Raw genomic sequence first — 20,979 nt, forward strand, 5'->3', positions numbered from 1 at the left:
CAGGAGAGAGTCATATCAGTTGCAGTTAGAGGCAGGGATAACCAATTTAGAAACAGATAGTCTAGATCGAAGATTTGGTAAAAAATAGAAATAGGAAACGGAAATGATAGTATGGGAAAAAAAAGGTGCAGTAAAAGTTAGGGAAATATAATTTTTAATATTAACAACAGGAAGACTTACTGGGGCCAGCAGCAGAGCCCTCGGTAGAGGAGCCGTCCTGGTCCTGGCGTTCTCCAGCTGCTCCTGCCAACTCCGACCCAGTCTTCTTGCCCCTGGGTGCTGATCATGTAAGATATAATAAAGAAAGAGACAAACATTGATAATTGGTGTGAAACAAATAAAATATTTTAAAAAACGCTAAAAAAACATCTTTGGAAACAACAATTGCAATAAAATTGACCTATCTAATCTGATCGACTGGTAGTATCGCGGAATTCGTGGACCGTCTAGTTATTATATTTATGAACACTAGTCCAGTGTTCCATTTTGATTCCAGAATACTACGCTTAAGTACCACCTGACCTAGACCACCTATTCAGACGGCCCAACAATTGATCACTAAGTCTGCATTTCCATTTATTTTAGTCCTCAAAAATGCACAGATGGAGGAAACTTGCATACATTTTTGCATACACCAAATTGTTGGTTTGTTGCTTGCTGCTGATGTTCTGCTAAGCCTATTACTCCCTCACTAAACAAACTACAAAAGGTTCTACTAAGGACTGGAGTACGCAGCACTTAACAGTACGTGACGTGACGGAGGATGCGTTGCGCAGACCGCTTAAAAATTACCACGTAATACTAAGTAACTAAACTACCTATCTACCGCTATCTTAGTGACAGGAGGACAAAGCAAGGACTAGAGTCTCTCTAGCATTACCTAACTTAAGTTCTCTAAAGTAAACTCTTAGATAATCAACCAAAGCAAGCGTAAAGTTGCTAACAACAAGTAAGATTAGTAGTGCCGAGCACCTGTGTCTGAAAGAATAACAATCACAGAGGATTTTTAAACTTAATTTACCTGCAATGTAAGCGGCAGCATTCTTGCTATTAGCAAAAAAAATGATATTCGTAATAACAGTTACACAGTCTAGAGAACACACAATACTACTAGTATTAGCTACTCAACAAGCCCCACGACCTAGACACCCAGCAGGTCCAGCAGATACTGCTCTCGGTCCAATATGTCTGACCACTGGTGGGGTCAGCTGGTTATGGGTGCGCCGGACCCCAGAGCAGCGAAACACTGCCCGGCGCACCCTCGCCCACTGGCAATGACGCTCCTGCGGAGCGTACCCGGAGCCAGGCCGCCGCCTGCTGCCAAGGTCAAGGGGAGGTGGCGCTGCACAAAAAAAACAAGGGCGGCCACCTCCGCCTCGCCGAAAAGGGACCGGGCCTGCACCCCTGCCAGGCGCAGTCTACTGCAAGGCAGGCGACTCTTTTTTCGCAGGTGCCTTGCCCTTGGAGCCAGTACCCTTTCCCTTAGGCATGGTTCTGGGGTGGGTGGGGTGCGGAAAAGAATAATGTAGCAGGAAAAAATAAAGTTAGGGGAAGAAGTAGGAGAGTGAACAAGGAAGTAACATAAAACAGTAGAAAAGTTACAAAAAAAAAAAAAAAAAAAGCAGTAAAAGTGGAAATAAAACGAAAAATATAAACTTAGTGACAGAGAGGGATAGATAATAAATAAAAAAGATCAGAAAGACACGGTAAAATACAAAGGATTGAAAAGATTTGAGAGAGATTGGAAAACAGGCCCCAGAACCATGCAAAAGATAGGAAAACAAGATGGCCCATTGGCGACAGCGTGGTGAAGTTCACGCGATATTTCCCCCGAGCACGTCATCCGCTTTGCCGAACGTCAAAAACATCTTGCGAGCATACGCGAGACAACGCGAGCATGCGGAAACAAGCAACTCCGCATGCTCGCGTAGCGTCGCGGAGTTTTTGTACATCTTCGCGTTACGCGGCTGCGCAAACTTCAGCTAGGGTTAATGTTGAACAAAGGACACTTAAAAATAAATAAATAAATATTGGTGTATTGGTCTCTGGCCACAAATAAGTTAGCAGAGACGTACACTTATGCATCGGATAAATGTTGACGTGAGTGGACACAAGGGCATAATTTACATATATGGCAGACTTTTTCAAGATGAAGAAATCTTTCAATGAAATCCAGGATGTGGCAAGGGAGGTATTTCTATTCTTGCTACCAAGATTCAGAATTTTTGTTAGAACACGTCAGATAGATGATGTAAGATGGCTGGTAAGTTCCGAAGGAGCCAAATGAAAGCCCGTGTTGAGGTTTTGAAAATTGGTGGAGGACTCATTTTATTTATTCTTGTATATTTGGCATGGCAAGCAGCAACTGTCCAATTAGTAGGGCAGCATGGTGGCAGGGTGGCATAGAACAAGTTTGGATGTCTTAGGTGATATGCAGAGGAACCTGCACACTTAATGTGAGCTTTCATACCTAATATGAGATGTCATTTGCATCATCTAGGTGCCCTATTTGCAAGGGAGTAGCCTGAAAATGAAAATACCCTCCACTTGAATGACGAACCATACCTCTAATCCTAAAGCACCCGCAGTGGGCAAACCTGACCCTCCTTAGAGTTTCCTCCAAACATGCATCCTTTCACACCCCATCTACTAAATATCCATCTATTCATTCATCCACCTGTCCTTCCCTTCACCTTTTCATGCAACCATACTTTCTTCCATCTACGCATCCTATCAACTTTTTCATATATCCATCCTGCATTTCAATCTTCCGCACATCAGTATATTCATCAATCCATTCATCCTTTCAACCAGCCATCCTTACACTGTCCATTCATCCATCATTTCACTCGTCTTTCACACTTTCCATTCGTGCATCTTTTCACCTAGCGATCCTTTCCCTGTTCCATCCATCCTTCCACCCTTCCATCAATTTTCCATTTCAACCTTCCATCTTTTCTCCCTTCCACTTATCTATCCTTGCACCCTTCGATTATAATGTCCTTCTTTTCTTCCGGTATTCCTTTCCTGTTTCCTTTCCTTCCCCCTTCCTTACTTCTCCTATTCTTTTTACCTCAATCCATCATTTTTCATTCGTACCTTTTCCCCCTCTTACAGTTTTCTTTCATGCTTACTTTCTCAGTTTATCCCCGACTCTTTGATTTTTCCTATTCTCATCTTCTTTTCCAATTTCCTTCACTGTGCAGCACTCAATGGCCCCTGTCGTGGTTTTCCCTAACAGTGACATTTATGGGGATTTAGTCTTTCCACACATAATAAATGAATGCTCTACTGGGACGCAGTTCCCCAGCCCATCAAGCCAAGAGGCAGCCCCTGCTTAAGCTGGGAGAGTGGGAGGGGTTCCCTACGCCATTGCCAATTTGATAGTATTTTTGTGTTATGATTATTTTGCCTCTTGAAAAAACGAATCAAAAGACGGTTAAATAACCGATGAGTGCCCTGGCATTCAGAGTATAAGAATTCACTGGTGCAATGCAGCTGGTTTACAAACATTTGATTTTGAGTGTTTGATTAGAACTACTAATAAATTTAGCTATGCTATTTACTAGCATGTCGAGGGTGGGGTTTTGCTGGTTCACTTAACCCTAAGACCAAGGCTGAAGGGAAAAGCACTCAATGCTTTAGTGTTTATGCCACAATAGATTAAACAAAAGCATAAACTCTGATTTGGCCAGAATAGTTGGGGCTTTTTGTGGAAGTAGATATATTTTGTGAACAACTGATTCGTCCATTTTATAAGATGTGTGCCATTTTGTATTTCATGTTATAACATTGCTCTTTTGTTTTGTCTGTGGAGTGAATGAAACTGTGTACATGATGTTGATGACATAAACACCAGGCGCAGGATGTTTTTAGCTTATGGGCCTTCTTTGAATGTGCTTGCAGGTAGTTTTGGTGCACCCTGGGTATGCCTCCTGATTATCATCTGACCACAATGATTTATTATTTGCCAACTGTCTACAGTGTAATGTTGTCCGACGTGGCTCGAAATGTATAAAAAGCTGCCGATTGTAACCCCCAGCGGAACAGTGCAGTTAGTCGGTGGTTGTTTTCGCTTGAGCTAAAGCAAATAAACTTTGCTTCCTGCCGCTACAACTGTGCTTGTCCACGCTTTATTTAGAATAAGCGGTTGCCTTTATAGAGTTCAGTGGGGTGGTTGGAGTCCCCTAATGTTCCAGTGCTTTTATAAGACGAGTATGGGGTCTTGTGGGAATAAAAATCGTTGTTCTATTGTTAAGTGTTGTTGGAATAAATATCTGAAAGTAGCAACAGCTGACCCCGCTGCGGGGATGTACGGCATGGTATGTTTTTAAGAAAAAGGGCCTGCAGGCAGGCCTTTTTAAAACAGTGGCATGAATATACTAATGACAATCCAGATTTACAATGGCTGGAATTGGCTGCTTTGGCAAAACAAAGTTGGTTATTAGCGACAATGTTTGATGGCTAGGGAAAGATTTGATTCTTACAATATGAGGCGTTACATTGTTGGGATAAATATGCATGGGCGAGAAACTATGGGGTCCCCTGGGAGGGAACGGATCGGGGAAAAACTGAGCCTACAAAAAGAAAAAAGAATGAAGAAAAACTGGTAGAGATAGGACGAGAAACTAATGTTGGCTCATAAAGCTTTTGTTCATAAACCCATAGATCATACATCAGTTGTCCCCTCTGCTCTCAGCAGTGACGAGCACCCCCTGATTGAAAATATACTGACTAATAATGCTCGATCTCCTCCTTATACCCATGCAGGATCAGAGCATCACCAAGAACAACATCCTTGTCATGCTGCCCGACCCTAGAAACTGCAACCACTGATCAACGATTAATGGATGTAGAAGGGGATGATGATGAAACAAGAAGACTTAGATCAGATACTGAGATGACCAAAGAAGAACAGGAAAGGGTAGAACACATGTATCATGGCGTAACGAAAGAGGGTTCAAAAGCTTATGGTAATAGTTTTCCCACCAATTTTTGAAACTTTAGTATGAAGTACCATCTACTGCGAATGGTGTTGAACCAAATATATAAGTAAGGATTGTTCTATAACTTAAACCCCACTCCCGCCATTTATGGCTTCCTTCATTTTCCCAACTCCAAAATGCTAGAGACACTAAGGACTATTTCAAAAATACTAATCCAACCCTCTCGGACCAAACGTTTAACAAAAAGGTAGAAAAGTAATGGGATAAAATAGATGAATGCGAGCGCCATGCCCAGGCATTGCAACAACAAAAGGCTAAGGAACAATCGTCCTACCAAGATAATGTAGAACAGACAGTAACCTCCTATGGTTTTATGCTTGGTATAGCCCTGCCACCAAAAGCATTACTAGGCTTGGAGGTGACAATCAAAATGTGTATATATGTCTCATGGTCACATGCTGAATTCACTCACTTTGCCACTCAATACACTGACATACGAGAAAACATGGAAGAATGGTATTACCAGACAGAACACACATTGAGGGTCACTCCCATGACATTGGATGATATAGAACAGATGTTTAGTATTATTTTACCTGCTGATTTATGGTCAAAATTGAGGAAGGAAGACAGCGCAGAATTTGAGTTGGATTGAAACTCCTTGGCACAGGATGAAAAGGACAGGAAGGCTGGGACCGAACCCCAAGAGGATATTTGGAAACTAGCTGGTCAAGCATAGAGACTAGAAATGATTGTGCCCCACAAAAAGATGGATTGTTATAGCTTTATAGCATGCAAACGGGAGTCTGAAGAGAAGGTGTCAGCCTATTTTTCTATGATGCAAAAGGCTTTCACAACACATAGAGGGATACCGAGGGACGTGGAAAGTACACAGTTCACCTTGAGTAGCAGTTTTGTAAATGGCTTGATCAAGGCCCCACGAGGGCTGAAACGCGTAATGGCGGCGGTGCTGGGCACAGAATAAAGGAAAAGAGCATTGAAACTTGGGTTCGCTTAGTCTTTTCTGCCACAAGAAGCTTGAGATGAGTTCTAAGACATGTATATAGAGGATAAAAACACATGTGCAACAGATACTGTCACACTGTTGAATTTCTTAGCTACTCAACGGTCATAAGGCTTCCCCAGACAAAATACAGTTTGCTCAAACTGAGGTGGTCTATCTGGGTCACCTCTTGTCCTGCGCCTGAACCCTAAAAGGGTGCAAGCCATCCTTGTGATACCTCAGCCAACCAACCAGCAGCAGGTGCGTGTCATTTTGGGCATGGCTGGATATTGTAGACCCTGGATCCCTAATTTCTCACTAATTGCAAAACCATTGTTAAGATTGACAAGAATAGACATGCAGGAGCCCGTCCCTTGGAATGAGGAGCATGCCCTAGTTTCCGGACTCTGAAGGATATATTGTGTAGCTCACCAGCTTTGCGTTTGCCAAACTATGAAAAAGACTTTCACTTGTTTGTACATGAAAAGTTTGTGCGTTGTCTGTTCTCACCCAACAGAAGGGTGATCACAAGCGCCCATGCGTCTATTTTTCAGCAACACTAGACTGTAGCTCTGGACCTTTACCCATGTCTAAAGGCTGTCACAACAGCTGGAGTTTCCCTTTAACAAGCCCAGACTTTGGTTATGGGACATACTATACACATCTATGTACCTCACTCTGTGGATTTATTATTGAATAGGACAAAGACACAGCATCTTTCCAATGCTCAACTAACTCATTATGAATGGTCTTTTTAGTCCAAATGTGACTGATGTAAGACTCCTGAACCTGCAACTTTGCCCTGATTACCTCGAGGAGGGGCTTGAAGACAGACCCGGGCAGATGCTTTGCCAGTTTTCTGAAGGCATGTATAAGGGATCCTGCCCTATTACGAAAATACTTTTTGTGCCGTAGGAAAGATCCTCTGCTGTCTATTTGGACGCTCAGATACATGTAGGTGTTTTCAGGAACCACTCGCCGTCTTTTTTTATTTTGTTCCCGATTATCATTATTTCTGTCTTTTGTAAATTCACCACAAGGTGGTTCTTGATAGAGTAGCAGAGTAAAAAATGTAGCCTTCTCAGTCAGCCTACTTTGGTGGGGCTCATCAGGAGTGCATCGTCTGCATAAAACAAACTCCCCAGGTACATTCCACCTAGGTTGGGAGGTCGGTCTGAGCGCTTGCCAAATCTGCCAGAAAGATGTTAAAGAGGAGCAGGGGGAGGACATATCCTTGTTTCAAGCCAACTGTAGTTGGGATTTTTCTTGAAACAGTGCTCCCGTCCCTAAGTTTATGTGCACCCACGTGTTGGTGTGCAGATCCTGTATAGCATTGAGAATATTTTGTGGAATTCCCAGGGCGGTCCGTTTTGCCCAAAGAAGAGCTCTAGGGACTGAATCAAAGGCTGCCTTGGGATCTATTAAACAAATGTAGGGAAGGGAACACGCTCCCCACCGTCCTACGGCAGACCCAGGACCTGCTGGCCTTCAGAAGACTCCTCAAGACCTGGCTCTTTGATCAGTAGCTGCCCCCCCCCCCCCCCCCCCCCAATGCCTTGAGACCCTCACGGGTATGTAGTGCGCTTTACAAATGTAATGATTGATTGATTGATTGTTTGAACAGCTTTGTTTCATCTTTTCGATCAGGAGTGCGATGGCCATTAGGTTGGTGGTAGTGCAAATCCCTATTCTGACTCCAGTTTGGTTTAACGGTATAATGTCCTCATCGGATACCCAAGCCTCAAAGTCCTCTAGGAGGAGGCCCCCATAGTTTTTTTGCATAATTGTCCAGCAACAAAATTTGCCAGTAGTTTTCTGGGATGGAGGGGTCTTCGCCTTTGAAGATTGGATGAATAATGGCCCCTCGCCATGAGTCTGTGACCTGACCGTCCAAGAGCACTTGGTTATAAAGCATGTATAAGATTTTGGCCCATGTTGGTGGGTTGGTTTTGAAAAGTGCCTGTGGCAGGCCGTCGGGGCCTGGAGCTCCCTCTGCCTTACTTTTGTTGCTGATGCGCTCTATTTTTGTTTCTATGCATAGAATAGATAATATGGTAGGAGGGAGCGGGGGGAGCTTGAGTAGTCCCGGGGTCCCTCGACTGCCCCGAGGATCGAAGATGTGAGACCCAGGCAACTGCTGAGATTTTGCAGCTACCTGTCCTTTTTCAAAGTTGTTTACAATTCCCCCAGAATTTTTGGGAGTGGTGACTTTTGCAGGCTGCGAGCAATTTGGAGCAGAATATGTTGGTGTGGTTATTCTTATGCTCCCAGACCTTGCACTTGTATTGTCTTCGTAACATCCTGACCTTTGCTCTATTGTTTTCATTTAGGCTGTTACAGGATAGCAGTCGTAACTCCCTATTTAGTTCCCTTTTCAGGGATCTTAAGGCCGACGGCAGACTCCAAGGCCTTGCCAGGCTAACGGTCAATTGGTGGACCTTGCTTTTTGCTGGGTTTTGGCATGCATGGTTGTTACTAATGTCTCCCATATGGTGATGGAATTTTGGGGATTAGCTGGCAGTGTGGCTATGTTAGGCCTGTTGTGACTCCACCCTTAGCCCACAATGCACCAGGACAAAGACCCCACTTCAGATGTATTCCAGCTCAGCCGGTGAGTAGTGTACGCGAAATGTAGTATCAAAAACGGAAAAAAGAAATGTGTTCTATGCGTTGTGGACTATAGCCTTGGTGATTACATCTAGTCATCACCAGATTACAGGGAGGAAGATGGGTGCATGTAAATCTACAGCACTACGAACAGATGGCTACAGGGTAAGTAACATTTCCATTCACAGCATGTGTGGCTGTAACTGCTGTAAAGAAGTTCCTTCCCAAAAGTGGCTAGCAAGGGGATGATGCATGTATTTGAAAATATGTCCTCCGCACTATATGGGCAACCAAAGCCTGCTGGTGGCTTAAATGTCCACAGAGTAGTGTTTAGATAATGTCTATGGTGGTGATCTTGTAGTAGCCTTACAAATGTCTGCTTAAGGAATGTTACCCAGAAAAGCCATAGGGGTTTTAATGTTGCTTGTTGAATGTGCTCTATGTGGTACACGTCATGTACGCTTGGCCTTAGGATAGCATGCTTGTATACATTTAAAAATCCATCTAGCAATGCCTGCCCTGATAATGGGGTTTCCCGTGTCTGGCTTAGTAAAAGCCACAAACAGTTGCTTGTCTGATAAATGGATCAGGTCTTGTCAATGTAATATATGAGCGCCCTTTTAACATCTAAAGTGTGTAACGCTCTTTTTGCCGCATGTTGTGGCTGCAGAAAAATGGCAACTCAATTGTCTGGTTAACATCAAAAGAGGTTACAGCTTTGGGCAGGAATTTTGCATTGGTGCCACCATACCCTATGAACCTGAATGAAAGGCTCCCCTACAGTCCAAGCCTGCAGCTCACGGTTTCTCCTTAGAGATGTGATAGTAATGAGAAAGGCAAACTTTCATGACAAGTGCTACATGCCAGAGGAGGGTACTGGTTTGAAAAGAGACCCATATGTCTGGTAAGCAGTACATTAAGGTTCCCAACAGGAGCTGGACGCTTCTTCAGGGGAATTCTCTTAAGGCCCTCCACAAAGACTTTGATAACAGGAATCTTAAAGATGGACAAATGCTCCCTATTCTGCATAGAGGCTGCTACTGCAGGTAGGTTTCGACAGACCGAAGATGGGGTGAAGCAAGTTAGTTGGCTGTTATATGTTAAATCCTTTTTATATAATTTAGGCCACCAGGAATTTTAGGACGACCCTAGTACAATGAGTACGATATTCAGGAAAGACCTTAAAAATTATTGTCTAAATTTACTGAGTGAAAATAGATTATGTCTAGAAATGAATAAAGTAACGGTGCAAGCACATAATCTCACACTGACAACATTTAGAATGCAGCCCTATCTATGTTTGATAAGAGACGATAATGATAGATTTTTATTAATGCCTTTTCGCTTGGGTATTCTGCACAGATTGTTAAACTTCCCAGAAACAAACAACTGGTCAAGAGAGTTAGGTAAATGTCAGTGTGATGACATATCGGCACAGTCGACTATACATGTGGTACTTCTTTGTAAATTTTACTCTGAACAGAGAAGATTTTGGATTGTTCCCGTCTTAAAAGCATATGGTATGAAACAATGTCGTCCAGCGTTTGTGGTTCTACAACATTTAGAAACCAAATTTGTAATAGCGTCTGTAACAGTCTTTTAAAAAAAGACATTTAAATGTAGGAAATCGATCACGATGTGAACAATTGATAAGTGATATTTATGATTATGTATTCGGTCCCGTCTCTGTAAATATTATGATTGTTTTTAATAATCTTATGTCATTTTATGAAAATATTTATATGTGCTTTTATGGTTATTGCAGTAACCGACTTAAGTGTCGTTGACTTGACAGAAGTATGTGCCAACCCTGCTTTTTGCAAATGCAAGTAATGGATTATCTCTTGCACAGACACATTAAGGGTGTCTATGTGTAACAATGCTATTAAGCACAAATCTTTTCCACTTTGCAAATCCTGTGTGTCATGTAAACCTGCCAAGGGCCTGAATTGTGGCATACACTCCTCTGAGAGTTTGATATAATCGAATTCTAAGACCTCTGGTGCCAGATGGCTAGATTAGGTTGCTTGAGGTCTGAGTGACCATTATTCTGAATTTGAAGTTCCGATTTCAGGAACAGTTTTTCATGTGGCTGTACTGACATGTCTCGAAGCACAGAGTACCAAGGTTGCCTTGCCCACATCGGTGCTTCTAGGGTGAGGTTCATGGACATGTGCTGCAGTTTCCTGTTTACTTAAGGGATCAACAGAGGTGGAGGAACAGCTTAAGCAAGTATCCCTGACCAGTTTATTCATAGTGCGTTATCTTTGGAATGTAGATGTGGGTACCTGGAGATGAAAGTTGCCGTTTTGCATGGTGGCAAACAGGTTACTGGCGGGAGTGCCCCACTGGTAAACGTACTTCTGGGGGACTTGCAGGTTGATCTCCCGTTTGGGACTTGTTGATGCGTCCTGCTTAGCAAGTACACAGTCGCTGTCCAACCCCAGCAGATGCTACATTAGGACCTGAATGTGGTGCCAAATGGCCTAGTGTCATATGCACTGGGCCAGTGAGACAGCTGGGGTGAGAGTGTGCCCCTTTGTTCTGGATGTAATACACTGCTGTCATCTTGACTACCTTTATGAAGATCTCGAATGAGCCTGCAAAAAAAAGAAAAGCCAGATAGGTACAGTTATTGGCAGGGGCTCCAGGTAGCTGATATGGTAATACTGTTGTGGCTCCCAGGAACCCTGTACAGTCCTGTGGTTGAGGCTAGCTCTGACCCCATGAGGGTGGCGTCCATGGTGATGGTCACCCGTGGAAATGGGTCGGGAAAAGTCGTGCTCAGTCACAAGTTATTTTTGTTCCACCAGAGCAGGAAGTGCTGAGTTCTGGTCTGTACCATCACTACATGCTCCCAATGACCCTATGCATGTGACCCCTGCCTCATTAGACACTCTTGTATGCCTAGCCTTGCATACGGTACTGTCGAAAACCATGAAGCCATCAACCCCGAAAGTCTCATTGACGTCCTCACTGTGAGAGGACGTCATGTCTGAAAAAGAGACTGCATTATGTTTTTTAATTCCACCATCCCTTCTTGGTGGAGTTAGGCTGTCCCTGTGACCGTGTTTAGAATGCACCCCAAAGGGCTGAAACGGCCAGGACTAGAGATGGGGTGTTTTGACTTTAATGATGATCCCTAGCCTGTGTAACACAGACACTGCTGTCTGAGGGTGTGCGGGGCTTAGCTCTTCATCAGCTGGTTGTCTAGGTAAGGGAAGACACAAAATGCATTTCTGCCAAGACATTTTGTAAACACCCTTGTCGCGGCTAAAGTGATCCCCAAATGGGACAACTTTAATCTCATGCAGTCCCATTTTCGTGGCAGCAAGATGACCTCCTGCCGGGCAGTCAAGTGGAAGTGCTCAGACAGGATGCAGCTGTTTAGCGGTGGTGGTACTACCGTAGTGCTGGTACTACCGTAGTGCTGGTACCGGTGGTGGTGCTGGTACCGGTGGTGGTGCTGGTACCGGTGGTGGTGCTGGTACCGGTGGTGGTGGTGGTGGTACCCGTAGTGGTGGTGATAACGGTGGTACCAGTGGTGATGGTACGGGTGGTGGTGCTGGTACCGGCGGTGGTGGTAGTGGTACCAGTAGAAGTAGTGGTGGCGGTGGTAGTAGTGGTGGTGGTACCAGTGGTAGTGGTACCGGTACCAGTAATGGTAGTGGTGGTGGTACTGGTGGTGGTGATACCTGTGGTACCGGTGGCGGTGGTGCCGGTACCAATGGTGGTGGTACCGGTACCAGTGGTGGTAGTTATGGTACCAGTGGTGATGGTACCAGTGAGGGTGGTGGTGGTACCGGAGGTAGTAGTGGTGGTGGTGATACCGGTGGTGGGGGTGGTACTGTGGATGCTGAAATAGAAATAAGAAATAATACCACAAGTACAGTTCTCTGTCAGCACAGAAGATAGCAGAATGTATTGGAGAACAACAAATAATACAAAATATGTACGGCACGGAGACAGATGGCATAGATACTGAATGTCCGCCGATGTGATGTTTGTGATAGTTTATATAGGCCCAAACCACAATGGAGGCAGCGTCATATTATACGTAGCACAACTTAAGCACAATTAATTTGTCCAATAATTATGGGCCTACAGTGTGATTTTACCATTTAAGGTCCTAAGTCTACTGTTGCTGACCACGTGTCCCACGTAGGCAGCTTTTGGGACTTTCCACTCTACTGTAAGATATCTATTCTGGTCCTTTCCAGATAACTATTGCAACACAATAACAGTGCCCGGTAATATTGCGAAAGTGGTATGCTAGAACATTAATTGTGTAAGCGAGCATTTTCTTTTGCCATGTATATGTTTTCTAAGCAAGCCTTGCGTTACTGAAGCCGTGTCTCTAAGGGTAAGGAAAAGTGCAAGCATCTTGTGCCGTGATTCTTATGTCAACTTAACATGGCCCAGAAGCGTACTGCATTTGGTATCGCATAAGAAAGATGGCTTCTACATTACCCCATCTGATACCAAATCACATAATGTACTCTTGGTCAATGTCATTTCGGTCCCTTCGTCTTCCTGTGTGTGGTGTCTAGTACCACTACGTCTTGTTACGCAGCGGGCACAGGCTGTGGTAAAGGCATCACAGCATGCTGGGCAAACGTGGATCATGATGCACAGAGTGATCAACACCGTTATTACTATGATGATCAGCTCTAATATCCATGATCCCCAGCTTTGTAGCCATAGTATAAACGTTTCCCACATTCCTCCTGTGTGTATGCCGTGTGCTTCGTCTCTTACTTTATCTATCTCATCTATTGCCTTGTATATATTCCCGCTGTTGTCGGGTATATACGAACAGCACTGTAGGTGGATGACGTGGCAGACTCCACCCTCTTTGGCCTAGATGATGTCTAATGCAATCCTGTTCTGTATCACTACAGTCCTCATGGCTGTTAGTTCCTTAGTAATGTTTCCTAGTCCCGATGTCGTAGAATCAGGTAAGTCCTCAATCATCCTTGCTAACTGGTGTATCCTAACTGAGGTGTATACCACACCTGCACCAGGGATCATTACCCGGAGTCCTGTCATGATATTTCCTACCCACCCTGGTGTCCTCCTAAATCGTTTTGGCAGGTGGCCCTTGTTCTTTATCTGCACCAGGTCGGTGAAGTGGGTCATTCAAGGCAGGATGGAGGCAAGGTAGCAACTGCCATACCATCCTGGGGGCAAATAGAAGTATGCCCATTGGCCACAGACAAAAAACAGTACCTTGTAACCCACTAGTCCAGGTGAGGACCCCCGGCCACTTGTCCTAACTCGTGACAGCTTTGTTATGTGTGTGCAGTTACTGGCTCCAACAAAGTTTGGTGATGTTGCTGAAGTTTCTCCCACGTCTGTAAGAATGCATGATGGTTCTGTTTGTTGTGTAATCTTAAACTTTGGAATCTTTAATTCTCCTGCACTCCTTGTGTCCTTGTGGTCCCAATCTGCCCTGCTTTTCCAGCCCTCATTCCTGAGTGTTCTGGCAAATGTGTCTAGTACCTCTTTATCTCTTTGTTGGTTGCATGTTCAGGCATGGTAATTTCTTTGAGTTGAGTGGTTTGTCCCCTGCCCTGTTGCAACCTTGCGGCGCTTAGGAGGTGCGACTAGTATGGACATGTTATGCTGAGTGAAGAGCATATCGCGTATCGAGACGCAGCCCACATATTTAGTAACAGGTAGGACATTGTAAGTCATGCTGTTCTGTGTGTCTGTAGGCTTGTGTGTGCAAACATAACATTCAGATATGTTCATGATACGTACATACATCTTCATCATCTCAACATATTAATTCCCATTATATTCATCCCACAATTCTCGCACCCCTTTCTTTGTCAGCGTCCCCCAAAATGTCTATGTCCGGAAAATCTATTTTTCTGTCATCATAGGTTGCATTTACATCGCTCCCGTCCCCAACTTGACCATTTAGGAACGGTATTTCAAGATCCTTTGCATTTATTATTATTAATGCAGTCACTATTATTCCTGGTATTGGTAATAGTATTTCCAGCAGCACTGCTGGCCACCTTCATCCTTCTTCCCTAGGACGTGGCATTGTATTAATTAGTGTCTTCCTTTCGTGTTCCGTGCCCTTACTCAAGCAACTGTCTTCCTTCCAAGTGCCTGAATCAAGGTCCTTCACTAGCTCGTCTCCTACTGCCCGGAGGACGGTGCGGTAGATCCCTATCTTGAGTTCTTCGGCTTGTGGACCTGTATACACACCTGTGGATGATAATAAATCTGGGAACTGCAGTGAGCTACCCAGACAGGCAAAAGCAATTTTTATTTGAGGCGGATTCCTTGGCCAAGAGCTAGATAATATTGAAGGCGTTTCTAAGCATGGAGCTAATAAGGTGATATGTACATAAATCCTATCTGGTGTATGGTTTACTGTATAGCCCAATATTCTATTCATTTGGAAAATGTGTGTCCTTTTTTATAGTTGGATATCTCTGATGATGCGTATTCCACTGTTCTCAAGTGTATATACAATAAACTGTAAAATGTCAAGGCGAGTTTCTTCTGTGTCTTGTTCTGATGGTTGATCTCCGAAATTTGGAAATGAAATAAGGTACAGTATCAGAAGTCTGTTTACTCAGCAGCGGGGGGTTTGGCACAGCTAATCTTATAACACCTGTTATCTCTATTCATGTGGACCATACCAGGAACACTGTTCTTATTGTTAGTCGCAGCCGTTTTCCTTCTACTTGTATCGTTATGGACTTGAAATTCCCCGTGTTTGTTACTGACATTTGGTGTCCTTATGACAGTGTTCACTTGGAGCTGTACCTGAAACTATTGTCTTATGGTATCTAACTAGCAGGTTCTGTACCGCTATGTGTCTTTTGGTACAGACGCCAGCAACGCTAACTAGCGAGTTCTATACCCCTATCGTTCCAATGGTACAGTAACTAGCAACACTTGTGAAGGGGTGACGTTAGTGCCCTTAGAATGTACTGTCAGAGGTTACTAGCACATGACAGTACAGTTGGTGCTTCTGAAAACAGGTGTCTCTGGCATGAGGTTATCCAGGGGCCTGGTCTGCTGTGCATGGCAGGGAGCTGCCTCTGGTATGTAGTTCCTCTCGTTGGAGGCCTGGCCTGCAGCAAGCAGGGAGCTGCCTCTTTCTTACTTCTTCTCGGTGTGTTCCTTCCTGGTGGATCGAAGGTTGTACCTACGGGATGCCTCAGATGCCGCTGGCGGGGTTGGGGGAGCTTGCTCTCCATTGCCTGGTCCCGGTGCCCATTTGGTATGGGAGCTGAGAGTCCAGGATGTCACTCCGTCGCACTTCATGGCTGTAGCTGTCGTCAGTAGGAGCTGGTGGGGGCCCTTCCACCTTGGCTGGAGGCAGTGTCGTCTGGTGTGAGCCTTTACCCAAACCCAATCACCGGGCTGGAGATCATGTGGCGGTGGAGTTGCTGCTTCTGGAAGGGCCTGTAGAACCTGGCTATGAAGATAATGTAATGTCTGTTAATTTCTTGCAATAACACAAAAGCAAATTGTCTGTTATTGACAGTGGAGCATTGGACATGTGTATAAAAAATTCAGAAGAGAGGGGCCCCGTACCACAAAAGGGGCGGAGCGCCAACAGACACAAGTCAAAACAAAGATTCCCCTTTTGGAAAAGCAGAATTTGTCAACACATTCACAACTTCAAACTCTTGATCACCAGGACAAGACACCCAAAAATCATCTCCATAACAGCCTGCATATAAAAAGTTTCATATATTTTTATTATTATAAAATTGATCATATAGTCAGACAAAAATTCATAAAAATACACAATAAAACAATGTAAACATTTTTGATAAAAACAGCAATGCACAGTATCCTACCTATACATAGAACACACTACACATACATTAGTGAAAAATAAAGGGAGACTCAAAAAGGAGCATATTTTGATCTCTCATCATCAGGAATAAGGAGACATATGATCATGATCTACTCATTTCCTAGTTGATTGTGTCAACAGTTGCGTAATTCGGAAACTAGGAGTCACAACAATCTATACTCTCCCTCCTACGAATGCGTCGACGCGTTTCGGTGGAAATTTGAAGATGACCGACCACCTTCTTCAGGACAAGTAATAATATTCTCCCATGTCGTCAGAAAACAGTCTTATGTGCATCAGTTGAGTAGACATCGGCTCGAGTCGAGCTGGTGGGACCCGGAGAATTATTTCCTGACGCGTACGCGCCTTTTCACGGACATAGGATTGTATCCACCGTGCACTTATCCATGAGGAGAAAAAATAGATACTCCCACTGTTTAAGACCTAATTGAAATCACTGTTGAGGTTTTCGACCCACCAATGCATCTAAGACCTATTTTCCATCAAACGCACATATTTGCGTCGTAAGAACAAGGCTATAAAAGACTATCAGTATTGGGCCTGTTGAGTAATCTGGATGAGGCACAAGGAGGAGGTTAGGATCCCTTCAGTAGCCGATGTCTACTCAACTGATGCACATAAGACTGTTTTCTGACGACATGGGAGAATATTATTACTTGTCCTGAAGAAGGTGGTCAGTCATCTTCAAATTTCCACCGAAACGCGTCGACGCATTCGTAGGAGGGAGAGTATAGATTGTTGTGACTCCTAGTTTCCGAATTACGCAACTGTTGACACAATCAACTAGGAAATGAGTAGATCATGATCATATGTCTCCTTATTCCTGATGATGAGAGATCAAAATACGCTCCTTATTGAGTCTCCCTTTATTTTTCACTAATGTATGTGTAGTGTGTTCTATGTATAGGTAGGATACTGTGCATTGCTGTTTTTATCAAAAAATTTTACATTGTTTTATTGTGTATTTTTATGAATTTTTGTCTGACTATATGATCAATTTTATAATAATAAAAATATATGAAACTTTTTATATGCAGGCTGTTATGGAGATGATTTTTGGGTGTCTTGTCCTGGTGATCAAGAGTATGAAGTTGTGAATGTGTTGACAAATTCTGCTTTTCCAAAAGGGGAATCTTTGTTTTGAGCAGTGGACATGTGGCCTATAATGTTCATGGGTCTGCCAAAGACAATTTCGAGGGGGCTGAGCTTAGTTACCCTGTCTGGTGTGCTTTTCATTGCCAGCAGGGCTCGTGGTAGTGCATCCACCCATGAAAGTTAAGTTGATGCACAAATCTTTCAAATTTTAATTTTCAACATCCCGTTCTTTCTGTCCACAGCACCCGCTGCTGTTGGGTGATAGGCACAGTGTAGCTTTTGTGTGACCCCAAGCCCCCTTCATATTCCCCCTAACACATGGGAAATGAACACCGGCCCATTGTTTGAGCTCAGAAGGGCTGGAATTCCAAAACGCGGGATAAGTTCCTTCAGGAGGCATTTAGCAACAGTATGTGCATCACAGTTCTTTGTCGGATAGGCCTCGTTCCATTTACTGAACATGCATACTATTAAAAAGCATGTTTATACTTCTGGGTGGGAGGCATGTCGATAAAATCTAGTTGGAGACTTTCGAAGGGTCCGTGGGGCGGTGGGAAATGGCCAGGTGCAGTTGGTGTACCTTTCCCAGTATTATACTGTGCGCAAATAGAGCATTGCCTACAAAGTCTTTCTGCTATTTGGCGAAACTTGCTGCTGTACCAACATTGGGAAAACAGTCTGAACATGCTATCTCGGCCCACGTGGGAAGGGCCGGGAAAGAGGCGTGCCAAAGAGGGAAGCATTGATGAAGGCAGGCATCAAAATGGGGTCAAAATGTAGTGAGTCGTTGCTAATGTCTGTGTCTTTGTTGCGGCTTATCTGTATCATTGCTAGCTGGCAGCCTGTTAGCGCTATCCTCTTTGCTTCTCCATCAATGAATGCGTTTCCTTTTGATACATACTCTTTCGATGAAGTATGTGCAACACATTTTATGATAGCCACTTCTAATGGTAGCAGTAAGGCTTGGAGGAGATCACTTATCAGTTGTGCGTGTTGTATTTGTTGACCTGCTGACGTGAGGAATCCCCTCATTGACCATAGTTGGCCGAAGTCATGGACCACCCCGAAGGCATACTGGCTGTGTATATGTTTGCTCTTTTTCCTTTAGCCAGTGTGCATGCCCTCATCAGTGCCACGAGTTCCACTGCCTGTGCACTTTTGGCAGCCGCCAGCCTTCCCCCTTCCAGTAGTTTGTTAGCGGTGCCTACTGCATAGGAGGCCTGCAGTGTCCCTTTGTCATTCCTCAGACAAGACACATCTACAAACAAGTCCCCTTGGGCATCTGGCAGTGGTGTGTCTTTTAGGTCTGGGCGCACCTTTGTATGCCAGTCTATAGCCAGTGCAGAATCATGAAATGCATCATTGAGGTTAGATCATCCAGGTCATACTCTGTTGGCAGAAGGCACACTGGATTAAGGGTGGTGCATCTTTTTATTACAATGTGTGGTGCTAATAGTGTCAGCTCATACCTGGTGAGACGTGATTTGTTAGATGCTGGGTCTTAGTGGATGTGAGGAGCGTGTCCACTGCATGGGGAACGTGCAGAACCATGGTGTGTACCAACACTATATTTTCGGATTGTTATACTGCAAGTGCTCCTGCCGCCACTGCTCGAAGGCAAGGCAGGAGTGCGGAGGCCACTTGGTCTAGTGTGGCGGAGTAGTATGCCACTGGGCGGTAGAATAAACTGTGCTTTTGACTCAGTACACCCAATGAGCACCCTCCTTTTTCATGACAGAACAGGTGGAAGTCTTTACTGTAATCTGGGAGACCTAGCGCTGGTGCTTCGCTAAGTTCACTTTTGAGCTTGTGAAACGCCTGGTCACAGTCCTGTGACCAAGGTACCATGTTTGGGACTTCTTTGTGTGTTAGTGCTTGCAATGGTTTGGCAACCAGGGAGAAGTTTGGGATCCAGTGCCGATAGTATCCCGCCACCCCCAGGAAAGCCCTGACCTCCTTTTGTGTGCATGGTCGGGGAAAGTGGGTGATGGTGGATATCCTGTCACGTAGTAATTTCCTTGTCCCTTCGGAGAGTTCGTGGCCTAGATATTTCACAGCAGTGAGGCAGAACTGTAGTTTCTTTGGGGAAAGCTTGTAACCTTTCATGTGCCAGATGGCGCAGAACTGCAATGGTGTCCTTTGTACATGCGCCCTTTGACGGTGAGGCCAGGAGTAAATCATCTATGTACTGGATAAGTGTGGAGCCTTCCTTTAGCACCAAGGAGTCTAAATCTGTCTTTGATCTATATGTGAAGATGGACGGGGTATCTGTATAGCCTTGAGGGAGACGACACCATGTGAATCGTCTAGACTGGAAACTGAAACAGAAATATGATTGGCTGTCAGGATGCAGGGGGATGGTAAAGAAGGCGAAGCTAAGGTCCAACACTGTTGTAGAAAATAGGCCTCAGCTAGGCCTACCAGTGCAAGGGGTTCGCCCTTCTCTGCACAGAGTCCTCAGACTATTAGAAAGAAGTTGGCACAGAAACTGAAATAGAAAATACATAGTTTATTAAACCTCATAAGGTGGAACCACATTCACCCAGCACCCTGTGGTGCTGAATGAAGGTAGCACCCAGAGTAGAAGAACCATGGGTCTTTTATACCCACACAGGGGCTCAGGAAAAGGACGGTGCAAGCATACATGAGAAGAGTTACATACATAGATGGTCATACAGAAATGCACCGTCAACAGCAAAGGAGGAGCTACCAGTTGCTGACTCTGGTAGAAACAACCTGATAGTTACAGACTAAAAACAGATGCATGGACAGTTAGATATTCCTGCGCATGTGCAGGGTAGCAGAGTCTAAGTATAGCCAGTCCTTTAAACAGAGCACAAGGGAAGACAAAATGGCTGCCAGAAATACAAAATGGATTCCACAAAATGTACAGGATAGCCTCTAAATACCAGATGGATTCTGCTAACGCTAATTTAATCGCAGCCAATTTACGACACTGTGAAGCGTGTGGCTGTTGCTGGGATGTTGGACAATATTGTTGCTGGGTTTGGAACCACTGGGAAGGACGGTACCACTATTTTGTTCAATTCTCACAGGTCTTGGGTAAAACAATATACAGGGGCCCCATCCGGGCCCTTAGATGCTTTCTTTACAGGGAGTATTGGCGTGTTGCATGGGCTGGAGTGTACCTCCTTTATTTTTTTTTTTTATTGAAAAATATGTTGACATACATAGCTGTGCGCCTACAACCCTGAGGCCGGCTACCAAGTTGCAAATAATCACGCATCATCTCAGTTTATCCCACATCCCGGAGGCTGGGCATCACTGTATGCAGCCGTTGCGGCGCCAAATACCTTCCAAGTTTTCAATCCTGTATGCTATTACCTTGCAACATGACCCCCTTGCAGGGGCACAGTTTTCTTTCCTTCTTTTCCTTACCATAAGAAATTACAAAAGAAAAACGAAAACACAGCCCCCAACTAGAACGTAACCCCCACCCCACCCACCCACTC

This window comes from Triturus cristatus, chromosome 10 (genome assembly GCF_964204655.1).
Source record: "Triturus cristatus chromosome 10, aTriCri1.1, whole genome shotgun sequence".
Taxonomy (NCBI): Eukaryota; Metazoa; Chordata; class Amphibia; order Caudata; family Salamandridae; genus Triturus; species Triturus cristatus.